Source organism: Engystomops pustulosus, chromosome 1, assembly GCF_040894005.1.
Source record: "Engystomops pustulosus chromosome 1, aEngPut4.maternal, whole genome shotgun sequence".
Lineage (NCBI taxonomy): Eukaryota > Metazoa > Chordata > Amphibia > Anura > Leptodactylidae > Engystomops > Engystomops pustulosus.
In genome coordinates, this window is record NC_092411.1 from 235,065,579 (window position 1) to 235,092,552 (window position 26,974).

Genomic DNA, 26,974 nt, shown 5'->3' on the forward strand with positions numbered 1-26,974 from the left:
GTATATATGTGGCAGGTCAGAATTCTCAGCAGCTTTAACTGCAGTCCTGTGTATACCCACAGATGAGATGTTATTATAGCATGTTGTGGTACATTAAAATAGCAAACTCAGTTCCTTTACAGAATTTTGTCAGATTTAAGTGATGTATCAGGCACATAAAGTGTGCTTCATATACAAGACGCATAACATCCCCAAACATAGGCGTCGTCTGCAGAAAACAAGTCAGTCAGGTGTTACCACCTCTGGGATCTAAACAATCTGCTCTGCCTATAGGCAAACAGACAAAGCTGCATGTCACCTGCATCCACTTGTGACAAGTATTTGTGAAGTGGTAAACAAGTCAACTCATCCCTCTGGTACTGTGGTATCCTTGGAGATACTTCATTTACTGTCATTGACTGAATTTACTCACCAAGTATTGTCTAACCATGACTGGGATCTATGAATAAGCAGGAAAATATTATTTCCTATTCACACAAAGCATTTTTGTGGCATTTTGTTGGTGTTTTTGACCTTATGCTTTAGTTGTCATTCTTTGACATACACGTGAAAAACACAGCAGAATATGTAGCAGAAAAATTCTGTTACATATTCCTACATAAACCAGAGCATTGGTGCATTCTGAAAAATCAATAGATATTTTTTCCCGTTTTTATTATGCGATTAAATAATAACAAAAAAAGGTTTACCACTTGAACATTAAACAACATTTCCCATAATCAAAAAGTGGAAACATATTGCATAGACATCCAGGTGTCCTAATGAGTAAGTACTTATATGAAACACCCAGTCTTGTTGGGTATGAATGCACAAAATTGGTATTTGGGATTTTTCTGCTGTCCTTCTCTGCAGGTCCTTTCAAGCTGTTGGGTTGGATGGGAAAGTCATGGGCGGTTATTTTTAGATCTCTCTGGAGATGTTCAATTGGGTTCAAGATACGACTGAAACGGGGCCACTCAAGGGCATTAACAGATATGCCCCTAAGCCACTTCTGTGTTGCCTCAGTGGTGTGCTTAGGTCCGATGTCTTTTGGGAAAGTGAACCTCTGGTCCAGAGCACAAGGGAACAGGGTTTCAATAGGAATATATCATAGCCTGTGTTTTCATTAGGTGCTTTCTTGTGAATTCCAGTACATGGCTTTCATGTCTTTTTTGAGTTCACCCATAATGACCATTGGGTACCAGGTCAGTACTCTTACTAAGATCTTTCTTCTGCTGATCACTGAGTTTGGTGGGTAGCCAGCTCTAGGAAAAGTGCTGCTTATTACAAACTTATCATGTTCAAAAAATATGGAGGGCGCTGAGTGGTGTTTCTGTCCAAATAGCTGAAAATGCCCTTGTTGGATGTCAATGGTGATGTAGAAACATCAAGAGAAATTTTAATGTTTAATTTTAATCTTAATTTTAATGTTTTCGCTATTGGTCAATGATGAGTGGAGCCTTTCGTTGCCAAGATAACAATAGAAAACAGAGCCACAATTCTAGCTCAGTTCTCATAGGATAGTATAGGAGAACTGTACCTAAACACCAATAATTGCTTGTGTAGATCTTCATCTGCAGCAAATAAGTGACAAGCCACTAATTCCAGCAGATTGCGGTGCAGTAATCAACCTTTGCAATGCAGTATCACAATCAAGCCGATTGCAGAATGGTTTTGGGATTTACAGCAGCAAGAAATCCAGCAGCCGTTCCACAATTGGCTTTTTTCGGATGCGGATACTGCATTGCATTGATTGTGGCCAACGTGTGCAGGTAACCTTAAAGTGGTGTAGCACAGTACTGTAAGTGGAAATGTATTTATTTATAGTAACGCCATAGTGGAAGTGAAATGTGAGATGGATATGTAAGATCTCCATTTGCATTTATTTTGTTTCTAGCTTTAGGTTGGAGTCATGTCCTTTGTAGATTGCCATTGGTACTACTGATTAACTATGGGAAGAAAGCACAACTAATGACCACATAAATAGTTGCTTAGGGACTTTAACATTCATTCAGACTCACTTTCATTCACCCGTCTGTGACCTCATTAGCCTGCCGATTGTGCAGCCGTCACATGCTTTGCTGTGCAATAAAACGTAGAAGGTCATGTGCACCTTATCAAATGAGAATTACTATGGACAAATAACAGTGAAGTGAGGTAAATCTCCCAACATGAGCAATAATTATGTAAATATATTAAAAGGTTGTCCAGCCCCATTATTTTTTTTTTTACCAAAAATAGCAAAGTTGCACAATTACCAGACTATTATATTTAATTTATTTTGTTTGCTTTCAGATTTAATGTTGACCGACTATCCCATCCATTAAGATGCAGTACAAAAATAAAACCTTTGACACATAGAAGAATTTCCCCTCTTCATTGGAAATTCTTCATGGTTGACTTTTATACGTTTATGTGCGGGACTAACATAACTTTCTCCCATCTAGCTCTTTGGGTTCGAATTTCACATTGGCTGTTACATGTGCATTTTTAAGATCTAGGTTCAATAATTTCTTGATGCACAGAAGATGCTTTTTTTTTTTAATTTTAGAATATCAGCGATATTGGACAGTAATTGCTTGATGCACACAAACAAACAATTCAGTTTTTATGCATACAGTATATATCAATTTGGCACCCTTTTTACGGATTTTCAGATATTTTTGTCTATGAGGGATTCGTGAAAAAATATTCAGACTAGGACATACAGGCGGTCCCCTACTTAAGAACATCTGACTTACAGACGACCCCTAGTTACAAACGGACCTCTGGATTTTGGTAATCTACTGTACTTTAGTCCCAGGCTACAATAACCAGCTATAACAGTTATTAATGGTGTCTACAACTAAGCTTTATTGGTAATCCTGGTTCTGATGACAACCCAACATTTTTAAAATCCAATTGTCGTAGAAACCAAAATAAATTTTTGCCTAGGTTTACAATTATAAAGTATACAGTTCCAACTTATATACAAATTCACCTTAAGAACAAACCTGCATAAGCTGACCCGAGTATAAGCCAAGACCCCTAATTTTACCAACAAAAACTGGGAAAACCTATTGACTCGAGTATAAGCCTAGGGTGGGAAATGCATTGGTCACAGACCCCCCAGTATATAGCCAATCAGCCCCCTATAGTATACAGCCAGCCCAGCCTGCCCCCAGTAGTATACAGCCTGCCCCCAGTAGTATACAGCCTGCCCCCAGTAGTATACAGCCTGCCCCCAGTAGTATACAGCCTGCCCCCAGTAGTATACAGCTTGCCCCCAGTAGTATAGAGCCTGCACCCAGTAGTATAGAGCCTGCCCCCAGTAGTATACAGCCTGCCCCCAGTAGTATACAGCCTGCCCCCAGTATTATACAGCCTGCCCTCAGTGGTATACAGCTTGCCCCCAGTAGTATACAGCATGCCCCCAGTAGTATAGAGCCTGCACCCAGTAGTATAGAGCCTGCCCCCACTAGTATACAGTCTGCCCCCAGTAGTATACAGCCTGCCCCTAGTATTATACAGCCTGCCCCCAGTAGTATACAGCCTGCCCCCAGTAGTATACAGCCTGCCCTCAGTGGTATACAGCTTGCCCCCAGTAGTATACAGCATGCCCCCAGTAGTATTCAGCTAGCCCCCAGTAGTATACAGCTTGCCCCCAGTAGTATACAGCTTGCCCCCAGTTGTATACAGCCTGCCCCCAATAGTATACAGCTTGCCCCCAGTAGTATACAGCCTGCCCCCAGTAGTATACAGCTTGCCCCAGCATTAAAAAAAAAATAAACTTATATACTCACCCTCCGGTGTGCAGCACTGCTCCCCCGATGTCCGCGTGGCTCGTCTTCAGGCTTCCGCGCCCGTCTTCTTTCTTCTGCTTGGCGCGCCATTGCTCTCTCCCGGCCAGCGCCTAGTATGGCGCCCAGCAGAAGAAAGAAGACGGGCGCGGTAGCCTGAAGACGAGCCACGCGGACATCGGGGGAGCAGCGCTGCACACCGGGGCCACCGGAGGGTGAGTATATAAGTTTATTATTTTTTTAAGTATTTTTTTACTTTATTAACTCGTGTATAAGCCGAGGGGACGTTTTTCAGCACATTTTTTGTGCTGAAAAACTCGGCTTATACACGAGAATATACGGTATCTTATATGTAACCCAAGGACTGCCTGTACTCTGTTTTTTACCATATAACGTCCATATGCATTGCTCCACACTGTAAAGAGTAAACAGTGTTGTATTTACTGCTCGCCCATTTTTTTGTGTATCTTAAGAACTTCTGAATAAAGGAATTTTTTATATATATTATACATCTCTCCCATGGATTTCACATCAATTTTAAGTGCCTGGGTTCAGCTTGAATTTACATAGCACTGGGGACTCCCAGATAACAGATCTTTCGAGAACATACATCTGTTGAGTTTAAGTATTACCCCTGGCTCCTGGTGACATTTGCATACTCTTTTTGTGCAAGTAAATACTTCATGATATTAGAGTGAATTTTCATTTTAACTCTGCTGCCTCTTTGCATATCTAAATAACAGACAAGCCTAACTTCCCATTCCTGTATACCACTAGGTGTCTATCTGATAGCTTGTACACACTTTATTATTTATTATATTAATAATGGATTAGAAAACAGAGACGCATACAAGCTCCCAGCTAACAACTACACAGACAAGCAAGATAAATGCACATATCAAAGCTAATGAATATTCCAGTATCTGAAACAAAATTAATTCCAGAAACCTGCATGCTAGATATTTATTCCTGGTGCTGAGGCCAGACATTTCAACAGATTAGTAGTAAAATGATAGTTACATAGTTCTACAGCTGCACCATACAACACTGGCAGATAAGAAGTCGCCTACTACATCACTTATGCCTTCAGCCTTATGCAAAATGTGACGGATGAGCTGCAGGAGATGTGACAGCATAGGCAGGAATCAGCGGTTAGTCTCTGCAGACCACCAGCGGTCCTGAAAAAAAAAATAAGGAGAAATTGTCCATCCATTCAATCAAAGGTGACATGTCTTAACTGGAAGGGACAACGAAACACGCTATAGTCATTTCCCTATGAGACAGTTCTGAAATTGAGCAGCTGTCTGTTATACAGAAATACCAATCATTTTCTTTTTAGCGACGGATATTGGTAAAATAGGTAAAACATTACAACAATAAAACATCCATTTTTTTCATTGCTGAGGCTGAAACACCAGGTGTGAAGTATTCAAAGCAATGTTAAACCTTCGGGGGTTTTTTGCGGACACAGAGACAATAATGGATGCATCACAGAGACAAAACAGAAAAAAGCTGAAGCTGAGCACCAATGCCAATGTGAAAGAGCCCTTAGTCTAAAGCTGACCATGAAGATAGTTGCCTCAAGTCTGGCTGAGAGTATAAAGTATTTATGTACCTCGTCACTGCTTACTGAAAAACCACAAAAATATTTGTGGTTCACTATGAATTACAGTTATTTTGTGGCAGTTGAGTTCCAGGGTTACCACATGCAGACTACCATAGAGTACTAGAATGGCTCAGTATTTTTCGGACTATAAGACGCACCATCAATAAATGCCTGCTAAAACGTCTAGGTTCATATATAAGGCGCACCGGATTATAACGCACACTTGATTATAAGGATGAATGACCAGCAGGCGGCATACCTGTGCACAGTTCAAGGTAGCTTTTGTCTGTAAGTACGGTTCATATACTAGGCGCAATGGACTATAAGGCGCACCTTTGATTTGTGACAAAATCAAAAGATTTTTGGTGCGCCTTATAGTCCGAAAAATACTGTACCCCAGAATGGGAGCTAACTTTACTTATAAGTCATAAAAGTGGGTTCCAAGTGGGAGACCCCTATCCACAATGTCCATATTCCATTGTTGGGCAAAATACATTATTATTAACTTTTACAGTATAGATACATTTTTTTAAAAAGAGTTCTATTTTTCCCTGTCTGTTCAGAATAGATGGCATTTGATGTAGATAAGGGAATATTAATTGTTCTTTTGCACTCCAGTACCTGATCTCAGACATCAGATGGTAAAATGAAACAAATCTGTCTCCGTATCCGTCTCGGCTTCTTTATAAAAAGTTCTTGTGCTGCCTGCAATCTATTGAGTAATGCTGAGTATTGCTATACATTGCATTTCTTGGAAGATTTTGGATGATTGATGACATTTGATCTGAAGGGAACTGAGATTGTCTGTCAAAGTCTACTGATGACCCAAGCCTCTAGCCAAAACCCAAAGTTTTGAACCTGAGCCAGTTCCCAGCACCTCATAAAGTAACATGTCGCATTGCATTAAAGTGTCACAAACACTTCTACTAGAAGCAGCACATTTTTTGTGTTCCAGGCAATCATATATAGGGAACAGGAGACTGAATGATGATAGCTGTTAAAAATCTGTATATGATAAGAGTATGAGGAGCTGATTGCCAAATCTCCCGTATGCGGCAACCAGGGCAAGCCACATTGTATAATAAGATACTGTTGATTGCTGAATGGACAAGTTATCACCTCATCTAATCACAGCTCAGCTGTATCAGGAATGGTTTGCCAATGAAATGTTGAGCACGGATGCCAGCTTTTTTTTACTTGTCACATGAATTAGCTTAGTACTATAATGACAGTGCACTCTACTCTTTAAACGTCTACATTCATAGCAAAAGTGATACTGCCACAATATGAAAAGTAAATAATTTCAATAAGTTATTAATCATAAATTCAAAAATTGTCCTCCAATTCGGCAATATGGGACGCACCTGAATGGAAAGTTCGGGTCTGCTCATCTCTACTGGCACAAAAATCTTGATAACGTTGCAACTCCTGGTGTAAGCATTTTGTGTGGTTCCCAAATTGTAGGCAAAAGCTATCCTCTTAGTACTCGCTGACCCACAGTTATTAAGGGTTCAGTGTCAGTATTCTGACAGGCTTTGCTCATAAATATATGTGCAAACTACATGCACATTTATTTATGAAACCTGTGCGCCAGTATTGTGTAGTGGGTGCACTGTGTCCACTGCAACACAATCCAGTGCACCTAAATGGGAGTTCCGGTGCTTATTCGTACTGTGCACCACATTTATGTCACTGAGTCCAACATAATTGCTGCGCGGCGTGCCCGATAAACTGGGTTCACCAGTAAAAAACTGGTAGTAATAATAATAATTCTTTATTTTATATAGCGTCTACAGATTATGCAGCGCTGCACAAAGCATGCCAAACTGGTTTATGCACTTTGGGTGCATGCAGGGTGCGCCAGATTAATGAAGACTGTGCGCTGGTCTTCATTTATCAGGTCCTCTCTGCACACTACTGAAGCAAACTCTCAACATGTTTCATATTTGAACATAGCTAAGACGATAATTGTCTAGTTGGTTTTTTTTTATGTCTTCATTTTCATAGATCTTTTACAGCATTGAACAGGACCTAAAAATTTCCCCCAGCAAAGTTCAGACTAAAACAAACTTATATTACAGGAAATTCTAGTGTATCGAAATTTGATATTGTAATATTGTTTAAAAATATAAAATATGTGATTTTCCCTAATACAACACCATTTAATATGCCATATACAATTATAAAGGAATAGTTAAGCATACTAAAATACAGGCGGTCCCCTACTTAAGGACACCCAAGTTACAGACAACTCATAGTTACAGACAGACCCCTCTGACCTCTGGTGAAGCTCTCTGGATGCTTTACTATAGTCCCAGACTGCAATAATCAGCTGTAAGGTGTCTGTAATGAAGCTTTATTGATAATACTTGGTCCCATTACAGCAAAAAATGTTTAAATTGCAATTGTCACTGGGGCCAAATTTTTTTTTGTCTGGATCTACAATTATAAAATATACAGTTTCGACTTACATACAAATTCAACTTAAGAACAAACCTTCAGACCCTATCTTGTACGTAACCCGGGGACTGCCTGTAAAATGCAAAGGTGAATTATATGGGAATTGTAATTTGCTAACCTATATACCTACTGTGAAATAGAACCACGACAGATAGACTTCACTGCTTATGTGGCTAAAGTAGTCAAATATTCAGAAGGCATCAAAAAAAATATTTTAAAAATATTGAAAAAAGTCTAAATATAAACTGGGGTAAGGGATAATGGGAGAGAAAAACAACCTTTACAAGCCAAAGGCCACATGGAACTAAAAACATATGTAGGTTTAATTTGAGGCAGAATGATGGTTACCCTAGTCAGGAAATGTATTCGTTTTATATTTACCCTTTCTTTTGTTCTCTCTAAGTAGAAAAGGATTTCGATAAGGGAGCTTAAATGGGGGGCTAGTATTTTTCTGTGATTTATGACATTATACTATCTCTGTTCTTTATCCACAAATGGGTAACGCGACGGCAGCAGAAAATAAAGAAAATGGTGTAATTTCTATAAAGAACGGGTCAAGTAATTTAATTTTAGATTTGATTTGCTAAAGGCAAGAACCACCTATTGCACTCGCTCAATACATCTTCCTGTCTCTACCTAGTTAGTAATCACAATCCCATTACATGAAGACACACATGGATAAAGTGCTACCTGCGGAGAATTTATAAGAGCACTCAAATAAAACTTAATCCTATATGACAGGTCTTGGGAAGACGTTCTAACTTTAACTACACAAATAAATATTCTAGGCATGTCAAAGATCTCCAGCCTCAGTGGAAATTGAAATACCCAGCACCTCAGATAGACAACCATGGATATTAATTATACAATCGAGACCTGTCCTCTGTGACCATAGAAAAAGACAGCTTGATAGAATTTAGAAGAAAAATACACTTAACAATGGGGAACTGGGATGGAAGATGAAATTTTAAAGTTGATTAATACCCATGTGTCAGAACATGCACCGAGTACATTGCTATTATTTAATTCTTCTGTCTTATCCTAATGAATTGTGTAACTCAACTCAAGGGAATCCATAAGAAAATGCTACATAGATAGAATTTACATTTCTCTAGTTTTCCCAAGGAAAGAAACTGAAAGAAAGTTTATGTGGCTATTATATCCAAGAGACTCAAAGTCTCCAAGTTCGCATGACAGATTTGTTGCAGAACTTTTTGTGACTTTTCTTATTCATCCTATTGATATTTGTAGAGGTCCGTTCATACTACATGGTAAGGAAACAGACGCATTTACAATGCTGGCATCTTGTCCTGGCGGTCAGGGTAAGTACAATTTGGGTGACCCTTAGTGGATTGTACTTACCCTGGTAAAGTTTAATATTACTGGCAAACCCCTTGAATGATACTTAATCCTTGCATACATACATGGCTAAAAAGAAGTTTATACATTTTCTTACAACCTAGGGCTTATAGCCCTTAGAACCTTTATCCTTATTATATTCCACCTTTCCACAGAGTTAACATAGCTTAACACTGTGGTGAAAAGGTGGCCTTTATCATAGTGTGCATTTCATGGAGATGGTCTGTCACACCACTGTGTCACGTTTCATTGGACACAGACACCAGTGTCCTTTTGCTCTATTTGAGAGCTAAGGTTCCTGTGTGTTGCAAGTGAGGGTGTGCTTTGATGCTTTGTTATGGATCTATGCTGTTTGATCCTTGTATAAGGGTGACAGGGTGAAAACCAGAGTGGTCCAGATGACCATACCAAACCAGTTGGATAGCACAGCAAGTCCACAACATGATGTTTGTTACAGGTTGTAGTTATTTTAACGTGTTTATGACTTGCATATTTATGTACTGTGTCAATCCTATGGTATGCTTTGATGATGTCAGAATATGAATGAGTTATATTAATATATGGGATACATTCTATCTAATTAATACATAAAAATCTAGGACAGTGCTATGTTAATGTATTAAGGTGGAGTAGAACTTGTTAATTTAACATCCATCTGCATGTTATTGCTACCACGTCACACAACTTTACTGTGTGTCATCTGACCTACTGACATGAAATGCATTTTATGTATGCAGAAATACATGCACACACATGAAAAATCAACTGTTTGTCAGGGACTATACATTTCAGAGAAGCAAGCAGCACGATGATGGTGTATAACTTTACACATTCAAATTTCTAATTTCTGAAAATGTAGAGACACATTAATCATGAGTTACAATTATAATTACATTTTGCATAATATGGTGGTTATTGTAGTCACGGCATAAACTAACTGGTTTAGCTTCATCTTTCCTAATAATTAATTCCTTTGATTTATGTCATTATTCCATGTCAAAGATATCAATATTGCATGTCCATAGAAAACAATCATAGTTATTCAGCTCACCCTAGACCTAAAATTATTCTATCAATATTGTAGCAGAAAAATACTGCAAATCACAATGAAAGAAAAATGCTTCTTTATTACATGTTCCTGAGAATAAACAGGTATAAAACCAAAAGCTACTGAATGCATAAATAAGAACATTGGGTTATGACAAGTTTAGGCCACAAATAAATGTGTGCATTTATATTAGAAAGAGACATTGTGCAATTTGCGGGATAATTGTGTGGATACAATGTTCCAACCAGGCAGGGATAAAGGCAATTGAACAGTGGGTACAGCGAGTACAGTGGTCTTTGCCTAAGAGCTTAGGATCAATAATCCATGACATGCATAGCTAAAAGAAAGAAAATAAGTGCAGTCTTGTCATTGAATCCGACGTATGAATCCATAAATTGATGATCTCAACACTGACTAGACAGGGGGCATAAAAATATCTTTCATGAGAAAACATGGTTTGCTGAGCTAGAATTGCTTCTTTTTTACAAGCCTCGGACATCCATCTACGTGAAATATTAAAATAAGAAAATCTTCTTAGAATAATGCCAGATTGACCTCAAACTTATACAATAAAATGAGACATATGGTTTATGGAGACACTGGGGGAGACATACTTAGCACCAGGCACCAGATTTCTGGTCTAATCTGCACCTTAAAAATTGTGTAACATGTTTTGCACCACACTATTTAGATAGTTGTCAGACGTGTCTAAAAAAAGGGAATGGCTTACCAGTAAATAGTTGTGACTTCAAGAAAAGACAGCATGGGGTGAGGACCAGGGCATGGTTAAAATGGAGTGTGACAAATATGTATTTAATTTATAATGCAATTTTGGGGTGTAAACCAAGAAAGCAAGTACAAAGTTAAACTAGACTCTCCAACAGATATGTCATCAGCCACAATATAAAAATATATACATGCAGTACAATAGTCTAGCCTAATTTTGTGCCGTTTAACTTTTAGATAATTTTGGTATATCTGCCCCACACTATTTCATAAGGAACATTAGCCTAGTAACCAGCCCTTACAAAAGGGGTTGTGTACTTTTCCCCACTTGGTTAAAGAGCCTCTTCTTGGTTAAAATGTCTTCCTACTTGAATGCCCCAACATCTGCCCTCAGGGAATCAAACTTTCAGACGGTCATACAGTGCTCTGCTACATATGAATAAATATTTTTCTCCATCTAGAGATTTATCCTCCTACAGCCGATGTCATACTCATATTGGCCAACGGAGAAGACATTGAGCAGAAAGATGCCTTGAGGGCCTGGGAACTTTGAGCATGGCTACTGCAAATCCCTATATCTGACTCCATGAGCCTTTTCTGATCTTATAAATGCTAGGGCCAGGTAACAGTATACAACAGTAGCACACACTATTTTTATTCTTTGGTTGTCTCCATTGCTTTATTCACCTGCTGCTGAATTCTGAAGATAAGCTGCTTGTAAATCACATACGTATCCACCGCCATTGTTCCGTTTCAGGGAACAATAGGGGGACATATCTTTTAGTACAGGCCTTTTCTGAATGTAAGCAGCCAATTTAAGGAGAGTCCCAATAAATGAGCTGAATAACGCAAAGGAGGAATCAGGCTGAAAACAGGGGGCACTATGTATGTTGACATCTAATGTGTAACCAACTTATGGTTTCTGGGTTGAGGGTCACTTTTTTGGTCTCGGGTTTAAATCAATTTAGGTCGCAATTTTTTAGCGGTTTCGTCTGTGGTTTAAATTTTTTGATATAGAGGTTTGCTTTGGGACCCATTATTTTGTCACCTTCCCTAACATGGTTATGTGTTCCTCTGTATATGCACCCTCATGTACTATTTTTTTAATCTTTGAAAGCTCTAGACTTTGAAAGCTCCATATTGTTTATTTGATTGTGTATTAAGAAAAATTACATTTTGACAGGTCTTTATGTTGGTTAGTGTTTTCCTAAAACAAAAAAACTTGATTCACTAATATATTGAAGAAAGTGGGCAGCACTCCAAATTGTGATTAAAAAAGTGTAGGTTCTTTATTCCATAGTCAGCAACAAAACAGCGACGTTTCGGTTCCGAGGAACCTTTTTCAAGCCGTCTATACAGTGTAAATGGCAGTGTTATATACAAATCCCCGTGGTCACATGACCCAGTGGACCACGCCCACCATATTACCATATTTGTGATACAAAAAACTTTAGTTTACATAAAATTCATTAATATACAATGATAAAGTGCATACAATAAAATGTATAAATACGATCAGCATAAAGAAGGTCAATATTTATTAGAAAAACCTTATCCTCATAAAATTTTGGAGATGAATTTACAAAAAGTGAATAATAGAGACCACACAGAATTACTATCCCCACATCAAAAGACAAATAAACAGGATAGAATACCATTTGTCACTACTTTCAACACACAAAGCCATAACATCGCTAAAATCATACATAGACATTGGACCAAATTATCTGGTAGTAACATTACTGTACCTGAATTTCATAATCCACCGCTCATGTCTTATAGGAATGCACAAAAAATTGGTGATCGTCTGGTGAGAGCAGACATCGGGTCACGTAAAAATAGCCGACAAACAGGGATACTGGGACTGAAAAAGGGATGCTTCCCTTGTTGTAAGTGCATAAACTGCAAATATATGATCAAAGGATCTGGTTTTGAACACAACAAAAAATGGCATAACATAACACACTACTTAACATGTGACAGCTCATTTGTTATTTACGTATTAAGTTGCCCCTGTGGTCTACTCTATGTGGGAGAAACCACATTAGAGTTTAAAACTCGACTGAATCAACACAGATACACCATACGCTCGAATCGTAAGGATCTCCCAGTGCCCAAACACTTCCATGAAGCAGGTCACCTAGAAAAGGATTTACGTTGCCGCCTGATCGACCATATACCTCTACCCAGGAGAGGGGGTGATAGGGAGGGCATGCTTAAAAAACGCGAATTGCAGTGGATTCATGCACTGAACACACTAAGACCTAATGGCCTCAATGTAGATTATAAACTGTGGACACTATAATTGTTGAACTCTATCAATCAGACTAGTCTAATCCTCCTTATACTGTCATTGGTAATTAAGTGAACAGCAACTATTTGTGATCCAATTTTTGATATCAATATCCTAATATCATTATTTTCTTTTTTACATAGATAATTCGAAGCCAATTCCAGATGTCTCCCTGTGAAGTGTCTCTCCACACAAGCTATGTCAACACCACAATTCTTGGAACAATGCATCTGCAGGCACCACAGTTTTCTATCATTCATTATATTCTTTATATCTAGGTATGTTCTATTATGATTAGAGGCTCTAGCCGAGGACTTAAAAGGGTCTTTACCCATTATTGGACATATAGGGAGTGGGATTCAATTACCGTTTATCCCAAATATTTAAAGGGATCTATCGGATATTATTGTTCCCCTCATCGGATTGTTTCCCCGGGAGGGGTTAACAGACTGCTGTCCCGTCTTATGACCATAGCTGTTAGCACAGCATTCTGTCCTGTATAATGGCTGATGCCTCGTTTCTTATTGTCTTATATGCAACAATTGTTTACCTTTGTCCGAGCTGGTTAAATCAGCCAGTTACAATGTATTACTCTAGTGGTTGCTAAGTTACCGCATATACATACTACACTGTGCTGCGCATGCGCAGTGAAGATCCAAGAGCGCGCGTTCAAGCATGCGTTTCACATGAACCCTTGCTCCGTGAATCAAGCTTGTGGAAATCGGAGGACACGATCAACACGGGGAGACACCTGGAGAACCTACACAGCATCTAAACTCTATGCACAGAAGCACGTTAGCACTTTACTTTCACTTGCGAGGTCAGTGTTTGTCACATGGGGGAGAACACTGCTCTAGGTTTTTCTAATAAATATTGACCTTCCTTATGCTGATCGTATTTATACATTTTATTGTATGCACTTTATCATTGTATATTTATGAATTTTATGTAAACTAAAGTTTTTTGTATCACAAATATGGTAATATGGGGGGCGTGGTCCACTGGGTCATGTGACCACGGGGATTTGTATATAACACTGCCATTTACACTGTATAGACGGCTTGAAAAAGGTTCCTCGGAACCGAAACGTCGCTGTTTTGTTGCTGACTATGGAATAAAGAACCTACACTTTTTTCATCACAATTTGGAGTGCTGCCCACTTTCTTCAATATATTGCTGAGGGACCTACGCCCTGTCCCAGGACGCCTGCACCCACCCCATCCTATGGTCTGTGCTGCTTGGACTTTCCTTTTCTCTTGATTCACTAATAGATATATTATTATATTTCACCTTCATTTGTTGAGAACTGTACCAAATTAAGCAGAAACATTCCAATTTTGTCAAGCACACTCTTTAGAACTGAAAGGTTACTGAAAAAATGGCATGCTGGGCTCTGTCAGGGCGTGTTTACCAACATGCTGTGTGGGCTCTGACCTAGCAAAGCAAGATATCTAAACTAGTACAAAGAGAGATGCAAAGTCTTAACTGATAAAATAACCCCCTTTAAGGCGATTTCAGTATATGGCAGTATTTTGGTTACTATTTTTTATCAAGATATTATAAAGCCATAACCAGGGGGTTTTCCTAAAGAGAAACATGTACTGAATGATTTGTACTTCTGTTTAAAGGAAATACTCTTTGTTTTGACTCTGGATATTTTAGTTGATATTATTTGCATTGGTTAAAATACCAGGGTACCAAGAGGGAGACCTTGCTGTGTGCTTTATCCCTTTACAGTGACATCATTGTATGTATTATTCCTGAACTATGACATCACTGTGTGTATGATCCCTGTAATGTGACATTCCTATGTTTATTATCCATGTACTGTGATATTACTGTGTGTACAGTCCATGTACTGTAATATTACTGTGTGTACAATCCATGTACTGTGACATCACTGTGTGTATTATTTCTGTACTGTGACATCATTGTGTATTATCCTTGTACTGTGACATTTTTGCTAAGAGGTCTCATGTATACTATTACTATTATGGAGTAATATGGAATAATTTATTTTGGTTGAACATTTTAAAAATGATTAATTGAGTGTTTTGATTATACTACCCATTTCCAAAGGCCAAACTAGAGGGAAAAGTCTAAAAGCACTTAATTTCCTTTCATTTACCAAAAATCCTTTAATTTTCTCAGAAATCAAAGGTGCGCCTTATAGGCCGGTGCGCCTTATATATGAACTTATACAGAAATGTACTACAGACAAGATGTACTGTACATTTACCAGTGTTTAATAGCTCCATCCCCAGAAATTTCCTGCACCTTCCCACACAGTATACAGGGTCCCTGGCTCCTGAAGTGCCCTGGCACCACAACTAACATTGTGCCCATCCTGCCCTCCCCTAGCACGGAGAGACCGGAGCTGCCATAGTGCCGACCACGAGGCAATCATCATCATCATCAGTAAACAATCCCCCATACCTGACAGCCCTGTAACAGGGGAAAGAGAAGGAGCCACAGGGAACCCCACAGGAATAACACCCTGGCTGAGGAGGGAAGGAGAAGGGGCAGAGGGAGACCGCTTAACCCCTGCTGCATCACCCTGCATTAACCCCCAGCAGCCATACCTCTGAGATCGGAGCTCTCTGACACGCTGAAGACAAGTTTCACGGGAAAGTGTAGCCTTATGTGCGCCTTATATATGAACCTAGATGTCTTAGCAGGCATTTATTAGAGGTGCGCCTTATAGTCCGGTGCGACTTATAGGCCGAAAAATACGGTAATCCTAGTTTGTGCATAAGTGTATGAAGCACTTGTGTAGTGTCAAACAGGCCGCTGTCGTGGTGCATGCTCCCTGCTCCTACTCCACCTGTATTTATGTTTTTATTTAGCACTTTTCAATAAAGATTATGGAATTTTAATTGTTGAGTGCTGCAGTTTTCTTCATGCTTTATAAACTTACACGTTATGAGATGACTTCTATTTCTATTGTGATACTGCTGAGCACCACAATATGAAGTTGATGGCCCACATTTATTAAAGTGCCTGCGCCAGTTTTCTGTCTGACCCTGCACATTCTTTTTAGTGAAAACAGCTTGCACTTGTATTTAAGAAGTGTTTGCATTTTCCCGACTTGACATAAATTTTTGCACTGAAAGGGGCATTGCATTGCACAGTCATCCTGTGCAACACATTTATCATGCAATGTCTGACAAAATTGTGTTGTACGCCCTATGTTAAAAGTGCACCTAAAAAAAGTTGGTGCACTCAGTCGGGGCAGTGATTCCTGAAGAGTGTTGCGCCACAATTCCTAAATCTGTTGCACCCTGCAGTCTGCATTGTTTTTCATAAATTTTGCCATTGCGTTTGCGCCTAATCCAAGCTGTGAAGATCTGACCATTAGTTTAAAGGGGCAGTTCCTCTATTCTATCTTTGATCCTACTTTGTATCCAATAGCGATTAAAACTAGGCAATACTTAAATGAATCTTTTCTATGTCCCCAACTAAATCAGTCATTTCCCCTTTCGCTTCTTCCCAATTCTCTAGCTGCAGCAGGAGCCTCCCCACTATCCTATCTGCAGCAAAAAAAACAAAGATTGAGAAGCCCAGCCCCCTAACGAAACCCCAGCCAAATACAACAGCAGAACAGCAGCAGAAAATTCTCCTCTGTTTCAGTGTGCGTCCACATGTTCAGTTTTTCAGGTGCAGTTTTTGAAGCCAAAATCAGGTGCGGATCATAATCGGTTCCAACAAATAATTGAAAGGTGCTTCTCCTACTACTTTTACTCCATTACAAGTTTGGGCATAAAAACCGCATTTGAAAAACTGAACATGTGGTCGCACTGTCAGGAACAAGCAAAAACTCCTGAAGACTGACAAACCTTGTTAGCAATATTAATGTATGTAACTAGGTACAAATATAAATTTTTTTGATTGCTTGGTTTTCCTTTAACAGAAGATATTCCATCATTTAAACTAAAACAAAAATAACCTAAAATAGAGTGAAACTACAAAGACTCTCCAGGAGGTATAAATGTGCGTTAGTCATATTAGACAGCTTTGTGTTTTGCTTCGGCTTATCATAGTAGGTTCAAGCAGCAGGATTCCGGTTTTTCACTTCTAATTAAAAAACCTTGTAATGAAGACAAAGTGTAATGAAGACAAGTACTTTATGAGAACAGAGCAACAGGGTAGATGATGTAAGTAATAATTGATTACACTTTTATAATCATACACCCTTATCTAAAACAATCTCTCTAAATTTGGGTGATGACATCGGAGAGGAGCCAGTAATAGCTGTACACAGACAAATACACAAAAACAATGGCCACCACATCATCTACGATAATTTATTGAAACTAAAAGTACAAAATAATTGGCACTTGTACCTGCGGCTTCAAATAGATGTTTAGATGAAAAAGCTATGTGCACTATAGAACTCCTTTGTTGAAATAATAGCTTCATCAAGAAAGTAGTAAATGTATCTCATTATGTTCAAGCAAATGTAATTAGGACTGTTAAGATCTCAGATAATTCTCTGTAAAATGACAAGACACATGAAAAGGTACTTTGAATGATGCATGACAACTTTTCTGATGTTCTCAAGCTAGAGTGCACAATGCATCATGTTATTGCAGGTAAGTACAAGCCAAAGCCAGAAGCCTGGGAAAACTGTCTGAGTTGTCTTTCCCATTGCTAGTTGTCAACTATTCTAAGGGATAATGCACATGACAATGTTTTTAGGATATGTGGTAGACATTTTTACTACAGAAATCAACCTTCCCATTTAATTGAATGGGCTCATACACAAGGTCGTGGATTCCATACCCCCTTGCATGAGCTAGCTGCCCGACTCACTTGTCGATAACACATGGGACCATTGTTTGCGTTCCATATAACTGCACTCACCATATGCATATAGGCTAAGTCTAATACATCAGTAATAAAGCTGGCCATATATTAACCCCTTAAGGACGAAGCCATTTTGTAGCTTAAGGCTTAGACCTATTTTTTGTATTCTGACTTGCGTCGATTTATATGTGTTAGGATCAGTGGATCCTCTGGACCACCGCGGGAGATGGAACTAGCCGACACCTGGGACCGGAGCCCAAGCGGCACCTGGTTTTCACCAGAGCCCGCCGCAAAGCGGGTTGGACTTGCTGAGGCAGGATACCACCAGGTCGTTCTACAGGTGCAACCAGCCCGCGGTGGCAGCCGAGGTCGAGGTACCTTAGCCGATGAAAATCTCGTAGTCAGGTCCAGGCACAGGGTCAGGGCAGAGATGCAACGTCAAGTCCAAGTCCGAGATCAGCAACGGGAGGTCCAGGCAGGTGGGAGCGGGAACACAGGCACACGGAACACAGCAACACGGAGGAACTCGGGTAACACGGCAACATAGGACTCAGGAGCGGGAACACGCAGAAATACACTGGAACGCAGGAACACACAGGAACGCAGGAACACACAGGAACGCAGGAATAATCGCTTGGAAGCTTTCTCTTAGGCTATGAGGCACAGAGATCCGGCAAGGGTTACAGGAAGAGGCAGGCTTATGTAGAATTGGGCAATATGGCCAGCGCCAATTAATGGCGCGCTGGCCCTTTAAACGTGGAGAAGGTGCCGCGCGCGCGCCCTAGCAGTCGGGGGCGCGCGCTCACAGCGGAGGGGAGCGAGCCAGGATGGGTGAGATGTGCTGGAGGGGGCAGGGCAGCACAGGTGAGCCCGCGACCCGCGATGTGGGTCGTGGGACCACCCGTGACAATATGGTTTTAACTTTTGGTTACTTATCAAAACGAGATTGTTTTCTCCTCACATGTTGTACTTCATTTTAGTGGTAAATTTTGTCTGGTTTTGCGCTTATTTACAAAAAAAAAAAGAAAAAATTATGAATTTTTAGAAAAATTTGCCATTTTCAAAATTCAAAATCATTGCGTTTTCAGGCAGACAGATTTACCACCTAAATAAGTTGCTGAATAACATTTCCCACAACATTTTTTACTATTTTTGGTGTTCACCGTAACGCCTAAAAATCATGTTATCTTTATTCTATGGGTCAATACGATTACGGGGATACCATACTTGAATACATTTTCTTACGTTCTACTAAATTTGCTAAATAAAACCCTAATGTGGGGAAAAATCTATCATTTTTGCATTGCCATCTTCCAAGTGGCATAACATTTTTACTTTTTTGGCTACGGAGCTGGTTGATGGCTTTTTGTGGTACAAGTTGTACTTTGCAACAGTAAAAGTGGAGTGCATATGTATTTCACTTTTTATTGCATTTTTTGTGGGATTAAATAGGTAAAAATCATAACTTTTGGCAGGTTTTTAACAATTTTTTTTACGGTGTTCATCGTGCGGGTTCAATAATTATTTACTTTTATTCTACGGGTTGTTACGGAGGAGGTGATACTATACATGTAGGGTTTGTGTTATGACTTAGACTTTCTGTGCATTATATGTTTTGGGGCATTTTTATTGATTTATTGATTTTTTTTATTGAACATTTTTTTGCACTTTTTTATTACTTCCACCATGGGACATGAACAAGCAATCATCTGATTGCTTGCTCATAATAATACTCTGCAATACTGATGTATTGCAGGGTATTAGCTGTGTCAACCTATGCACGTGCCTTTAAGATGATATTTATAGATGCCATTTTACTGGCACGGCCTGCAGGCAGCCCTTGGGTCCTGGTAAAAGCTCAGGGCTGCAGGGGGAACGATCAGCGCCCCCAGAAGACACAATTTGCATGTTAAATACGCTTGGTTCAACTGAGCACCAAAACCCCCCCTAATTTGTGTCGCATGGAAGCTAGTGCAGCTGCTCCACAAAAGGTGGCGCTGATATTTCTTAGATACCTGTGCAAGCAGTTTTCACCTAAATGAATGTGCAAAGTCTGACAGAAGTGCAGCACAAAGCCCTTAGTATATGTGCCCCTATGGGTCACATCTGAAACATCTGTTAAACCTTCAGTTTTGTCTCGCACACAGAGACAAAATAGAAGAAAAACATGGATGCAATGGAGAGAAAACACAACATATGAGCAACTGAAGCTGAGCGACAACGCCAATATGAAAAAGCCCTTAGTCTGCAGACTTGACAAGAAACATGATGTTGGTACAGAGGAAAGGGATTGGATACCCAACAAATTAAATGAAAACAAGCAAACAGTGCCTTTTATGCTAAAATAGAGACTGGTAGATTATATAATTATTTTAAAACAGGGCAGGGATCAAGAGCAAGGAGGAACCATGAACATGCAGCTGGAACGGAGTAATTAATTGACCATAATTCATAATAAAATTATTATTTAGTAACAGTTCCATGTTAACAGTACATAAAACTCTTACAAAATATTAATTTTGTTATGAATTACCGTCACAATTACTTAATTGATGCTGTTGGCTGCATCACAGACTCATCTTGGCCCCTCCATTTAGTCCCACCCTTACCGTAGCTTTGTAGTAAAACTGCACAACCATTTTAAAAGGCTTAGTAAGGTGTACAAAAATTGAATTTGACATCAGTCAAAATAGTTTTGCCCTGGGAGTTTCTGTGAGACTTATCAACCTAAATGTAGAAATACCAGTTCAGTTCAGCAGTTCTACATTCAGACCGGAACAAGAGAGTTAACCGGAACAAACTCAGTCATGGACAACACATTTTAAAGCCTATTTTTAAGAACTTAAACAAAGACTGCATAGCTTTCTACTAATGTCAGGTAGGAGAAGAAGCTAGAGACTTTGGGGGATATTTATTATGCGCTGGTGCTTGAGCATTACTGTCCCCGTGCCAGTGCACTCGCTGCCGCCGGCGACTTTTCACATTTTACATAAATGCTGCGCGCCAGCCTGCCCAATACATCAAGAGTGGGAAGCCTCTACAACTATGCAGCGGCGGGCCTATCATAAATATCCCCCATTGTCTTTATACACACTACTCAGCATTTCATGAGGTTGCGTTTAAATTTAGGATTAAAGTGCTGGTCTGGCACATACATGACTGAAAGTTTTACATACTAAAGGAATTTATACAATCTAACATGTCTCTGCCTCTTTACCAAGAGAGAGAAAGAAAGGATTGTCTTGGGGAACTAAAGAGAACTAATATGGCTGACAATGGTAGGAGAAGACCACAGCACCGGAGAGGTAAAGTTCCAACGATTCTTTATCTACAGTTCATCCAGGTAAAAAACAGCTGTTTTTTACCTGGATGAATTGTAAATAAAGAATCGTTGGAACTTTACCTCTCTGGTGCTGTGGTCTTCTCCAATCACTATGTCTACATGGGGTTTTGCTGAGCACCAGGACCCTGGGCTGCGTGCACCTTATATCTGAACCACTACAGTTTTTGGATTGCTGCCTCCCTTCCTTTTTGTTTTGACAATGGTAGGAGATATCTAAAATCTTTTTTTACATTAGTTACATGTTCCTGGAATACATTTTGGAAACAGTTTCTATAGATTGAGGTTAATCAGTAGAGTTGAAACATGAGTGTGTAGGCCTTAAACCTTCTAATCTTACCATTGAATTCCTTGATAGTGGTACATTGTTTACAAATGTATATACATGTAAATTGCTGATGTGACAAGAGACCTGATTCCTTATCTACCCCTCTCAGTCTGTAGACAATCATTGTAAACAATGACGCCAACTATCTTCTGATGCTGACTTCTCCACCATCCAGTGATTGGCTGCTAAGATATTACCAGGAAGCACTAAGGGTATCTGTGTATGTTCCCTTCTGCAGCCAATGCTAGAAATGTGGTACTAACTTCACCCATTTTACCATGTAGTAGATAGTAGTGCAGCGTCACCAGAAGAAAATGACTAGGAGTGCAAAGATGGGAGTCTCTCCTAAAAAACTATACGAGCAAACCTTAGCCTATCAAACAATTCCCATAATGAAGTAACACAATAATAATAATTGTTATCAGGTTTACATGTAATAACAATCACAGCAGATTGATACAGAATAGTATCATAGGCGCAAACGCACAACTTGTGCTCACCTTTACACCCAGCAGTTCTTCAAACCCAAGAAGCTAAGATCACAGTACGATATCTGCGGTGTCAGAGAAGATCACATGTCGATGGCGTGCCAAAGTTTTATTTATTTTCTTGGTGTTTGCTTATAATTGTTATCCGACTAACAGTCAGCATTGCAACAAGGAGCAACTCTGACACACAGGACATTTTTACGGTTATAGTAACTACTATTTCTTCACAAGGTATATAAAAACACAAAAATAGGTCATCATACCTGTACACAGCGGCCTGAGATATGCAGATGCTTAACAGGATGATCCTAAAACACGCACTAAGTAAAGTTTTCCTGAGCAGAGGCACCACAGGCAGGGTTACTGTACACACACAGCACAGACAGGTAAGCCAGCCAGGTAAACTCCCCAGAGACAAGGAACGCAGTCTTACGATGTAATCCAAGGAGATGCAGAGGGATTGTCAGTAAGAGACTAGACTGGTAAGCTTCTCGCAGGTTTATCCTCACCCCTTACAAACATGAAATACACAAGAGCAGATTGCATGTATGGGTGGGGAGGAGAGACACAGGATTAGTACACTGGCTGAGAATTTGTTTCTGACTTAGAACAGGGAAGGCCAGAGGGGAGGGGGAGGGGAGAACTGGATAGGGAAGGAAGGAGTGGTTAGACCTGCAGATCTCCTGGCTAAGGTGTGCAAATTGTGTTACTCCTCCTTTGCAACATGAGGCCACTCATCACAGCTGCTTATTACCATATATTGTCTTGTCACCTATTTGCAGACAATACTGTAGATAGTTACTGATAGTTAATGAGCAACTAAATATAAACAAAAGGGATACAAGAGACCCATGACATGAAAGGATCATATGTGTAAGCTTTCCATACACAATGGGTAGTTGCTGATCTTTGTCTCGGAATTAACATTCTGGTCCACATTTTCAAAGGACCATTCGTCAGTTTTCTGGCCGAATTGCAAGTTCTTTTAGGTCCAAACTGCTTGCACAGGTATTTAAGAAGTGTCTGCACCACATTCGCACATGGCAGTTTGCTTCACTTGACACAAATTTCTGCACTGAAGGGGGTGATCAGTTGGACCGTGCGTCACATTTATCATACAAAGTCCGACAGAAATGTGTCACACGCCCCATGCTAAAGGTACACCAAATAAAAAGTGGTGTACTCTTTAGGGGCAGTGTAGAGGGCTCCAGATTCATGAAGAAAGAGCACCAGAAATCATGAATGTGGCGCCCTCTGCACACTACACAGGCAAACTACACCTAGTACACACTGATCTTAGTAAATGTGCCCCAATGTATTGCTCTACTGCAATGCTCATCCTTTGGAAAGGGATGACATATGGAATGTTTAAACAGTAAAACATGCTAAACAGGATTTACTATGTTTATTTGCTATTTTTTTTATACCGTATATACTCGAGTATAAGCTGACCCGAGTATAAGCCGAGACCCCTAATTTTACCACAAAAACTTGGTAAAACTTATTGACTCGAGTATAAGCCGAGGGTGGGAAATGCATTGGTCACAGCCTCTTCCCCCAAGTATATAGCCAGCAAGCCCCCAGAAGTATATAGCCAGCAGCCCCCCAGTATATAGCCAGCCAGCCCCCCAGTATTTAGCCACCCAGCCCCTGCCCCCCAGTATATAGCCAGCCAGATCCTGCCCCCCAGTATATATCCTGCCAGCCCCTGTGCCCCAGTATATACCCTGCCAGCCCCTGTGCCCCAGTATACAGCCTGCCAGCCCCTTTGCCCCAGTAAACAGCCTGCCAGCCCCTGTGCCTCAGTATACAGCCTGCCAGGTCCGTGCCGCGCACAGCGCTGACGTCAGCCGCAGCCGCTGACATCACAGTGTGCTGCCGGCACACACAATACTATTGCAGTGGCGGCGGCTGTCAGTGCTTGTGACATCGCAAGGACCTGCCGCTGACCGACGGATCACACAGAAGACCTGAAGGGGGCCGCCGGAAAGGTGAGTTTTGATTTTTTTTCTTTTTTTTTTTGTGTCGATTTTTGTTTGACTCGAGTATAAGCCGAGTTTGTGTTTTTCAGCACATTTTTTGTGCTGAAAAACTCGGATTATACTCGAGTATATACGGTAATCTTTAAATCTTAATATGCACTACATAGAGTAAATGGGCGGTGTTTGTCAGGCTTCCGCGCCACACCAGTGGCATAGAAGCCCTGAAATGATCGAAAATGCTAGCTTATTGCTTAACCTTGTGATTATTTTCTGCTACCTCCACACCAGGGGGGCGTGTAAGGGGTGCAGCCAGCCAGGGCTGGGCACGGCCTGTTCTCCTTGCTGCAGTTGGCGAATTTTCATGTATGAAAATAAGGCCTGGCATAGAAATAAACGCTTCGCCGGCCCTTGCTAGATTCATCAATGTCATCAAATTCATCAAAATATGGACCCTAATATGTGGAAATTTTGAAGACAGCTGAGAACAATACACAAATTTGTCTGGGGTAACAATGCACAAAATTTTGGCTTACCTATTATGGCACTGCCATTTATACAACATGTTTAAAGTTAATCTAAAATGGAACTTATTGTTTGGTACAGTAAATACAAAGAACAAGATTAATCATAAATAAAATTATTACTATGTTTAGTAACAGGGCTAATATTTATTTGAAAAATCTGGAATCACTAGATAACCTGATCTCAGTATCTAGAGTTCTGGTTCTATCTACTTTATATATATGTAATAGTCTTAAGCACTGCTTTTTGGATTGGTTATATTGTACTCCTTACTTTGGTATTTGCAGACGTTAGACGGATGGAGCATAAAATTTCTGATGACCCGATTGTGGCTCAGGAACCAAGAGCAAGGAGGAACCATGAAAACGCAGCTTCATATCGTTTTACAGCGTATCATATTATCATAGTACAGGAGCTGTATGTGCTGAGTACACAACAAGCTCCTGTACTGTGAGTATTAATATGATTACTATGGAATATGTATATGCTAATATCCTTTTATGAATAACACCTTGACATTTGTAGTTATGTGTATAGTAAGTTGGTTCTGCCTTTTTTATAGTTGATTTATTGTTATATAAGAGTGTTACACATGACATCCTGCATTCTAGTCTGTCCATATTTTGGAAAAATGCCTCAATTGGACATTTTATATTTTAATATGGTTTTTTGTAAACCAAATAAAATCATTTATTTTTTTGTCATTATTTATATATATATTATATTGCCTGACTGACTATAGCCTGTGGTATACTTTTGGAATTAAAATTTAGCACTCCACCATCTTGGTTTGCCAATTGTTTGAGCTGGGGGAGCTGCTGTTCTACATTCCTAGCCTATTTTGCATTCCAGTCGCATGGTCCATTATCCCATATGGAATCAAAAGGAATCCCTAGACCCCAGAGTGGGTTTATAAGGCATGAATTCAAGCAGGAGAGCACCTTCATAGAATACTATTTTGGAGCACCTCCTCTCAACGTTATTACCCAAGGCGCTGTCCTCTGTTGTTGTTTTTTTGTTTCTTTACTACCATGCCTACAAACCAGCCTCAGTGTCCTGCTTGTTTATGCCTCTATAGTGAAGATCGCTGATCTTTAGGTGAGCAAACAATATGACATGCCCTACGAAACTGATTGAAGCTTCTTAAGGAGTCGCAATGTCACAGGATGAATTGTGGTCCCTAAAGCTAATAAAAGTTTAGAGACTTAGTTTGTTTCTTAACTTTATCTAATATGTTAATGAGACAAATGTGAAAATCAAGGAAAATACATCCAACTTTCTAACATGTCAATGATACCGATCTTAATTAATACGGTCACTGGTTTACAACTTTATTTAGAATGGCTATTGCTCTATGTCTTGGATGTGATAAATATTGGCAATGTCTTTAAGAAGATAAAATAAGCATTTAACTTTTTCAACATGAGAAACAAGTCAGATAGTGAACACATTTATACCTAATCTTGTAGATTAATCTATTAAACTTGATTAGTAATCTGTAGACTTGAAGGCACCAAATACTTTGTAATAAAATATCTGTAAATCTTATCCGTCTACAGAAAGGCTAGATGCCTTTCCACTGTGATTTTTCTCAAACTCCCTTTACATACTGAAAGCTTAAAAGACATCTACCATCAGATAACCTGATAGTAGATGTGTATACTCACCTCCCTGTCCCGTCGTTATTGGCAAAACCGTTCTTTTTCAATCATTTAGAATTTCCCAATTCTATAGATATAAAGCTTTATAACTAGAGATGAGCGAGCATGCTCATCCGAGCTTGATGCTCATTTGAGTATTGGCGTACTCGAAATGGACGAGTATTTCACCTGCCCAAGAACGAGCTTTCACTTAAGGAAACACAGTGAAGAACAGTGAAGAACACAGTGAACACAGGATCATTTAAGTGAAGAACACAGTGAAGAACACATTGCAGATGTTTCCGTACATCTGCTAACTTATCAGAAGAGATTAGTGCAGAAAGGTGTTCTTCACAATAGTATGTGAAGAACAATATGTGTGAAGAACACATTGCAGATGTTTAACACGGGTCATTCTACTTTTTGAAGTTCCACGAATATTCCATTGAATAAAAAAAATGAAGAAACAGAACTGACTTCCTTATTTCTCAATAAAATTACACATTTTATTGGTCCCCTTGGTCCCCTTGAAAAATGCTTGAGTCTTCCATTGACTTCAATGGAGTTCATTATTCGATACGAGCACTCGAGCATCGGAAAAAGTTTGACTCGAGTAAC

General features: G+C 39.7%; 1 protein-coding gene across 3 annotated transcripts in view; it reads right to left on the bottom strand.

The window, feature by feature from the left end:
- The window catches only part of FHIP1A (FHF complex subunit HOOK interacting protein 1A), a 125,246-nt gene extending 102,406 nt beyond the window's left edge, over positions 1-22,840 (bottom strand). For 2 of the 3 annotated variants that reach the window (XM_072121399.1, XM_072121380.1), the window contains exon 1: positions 22,476-22,840. The gene's annotated coding sequence lies outside the window, so the exon portion shown is untranslated. Of the gene's footprint in view, positions 1-4,778; positions 4,937-22,475 lie in introns of all 3 variants that reach the window. The other variant, XM_072121390.1, reaches the window with a different exon arrangement.
- Between the last annotated feature and the right edge of the window lie 4,134 nt (positions 22,841-26,974).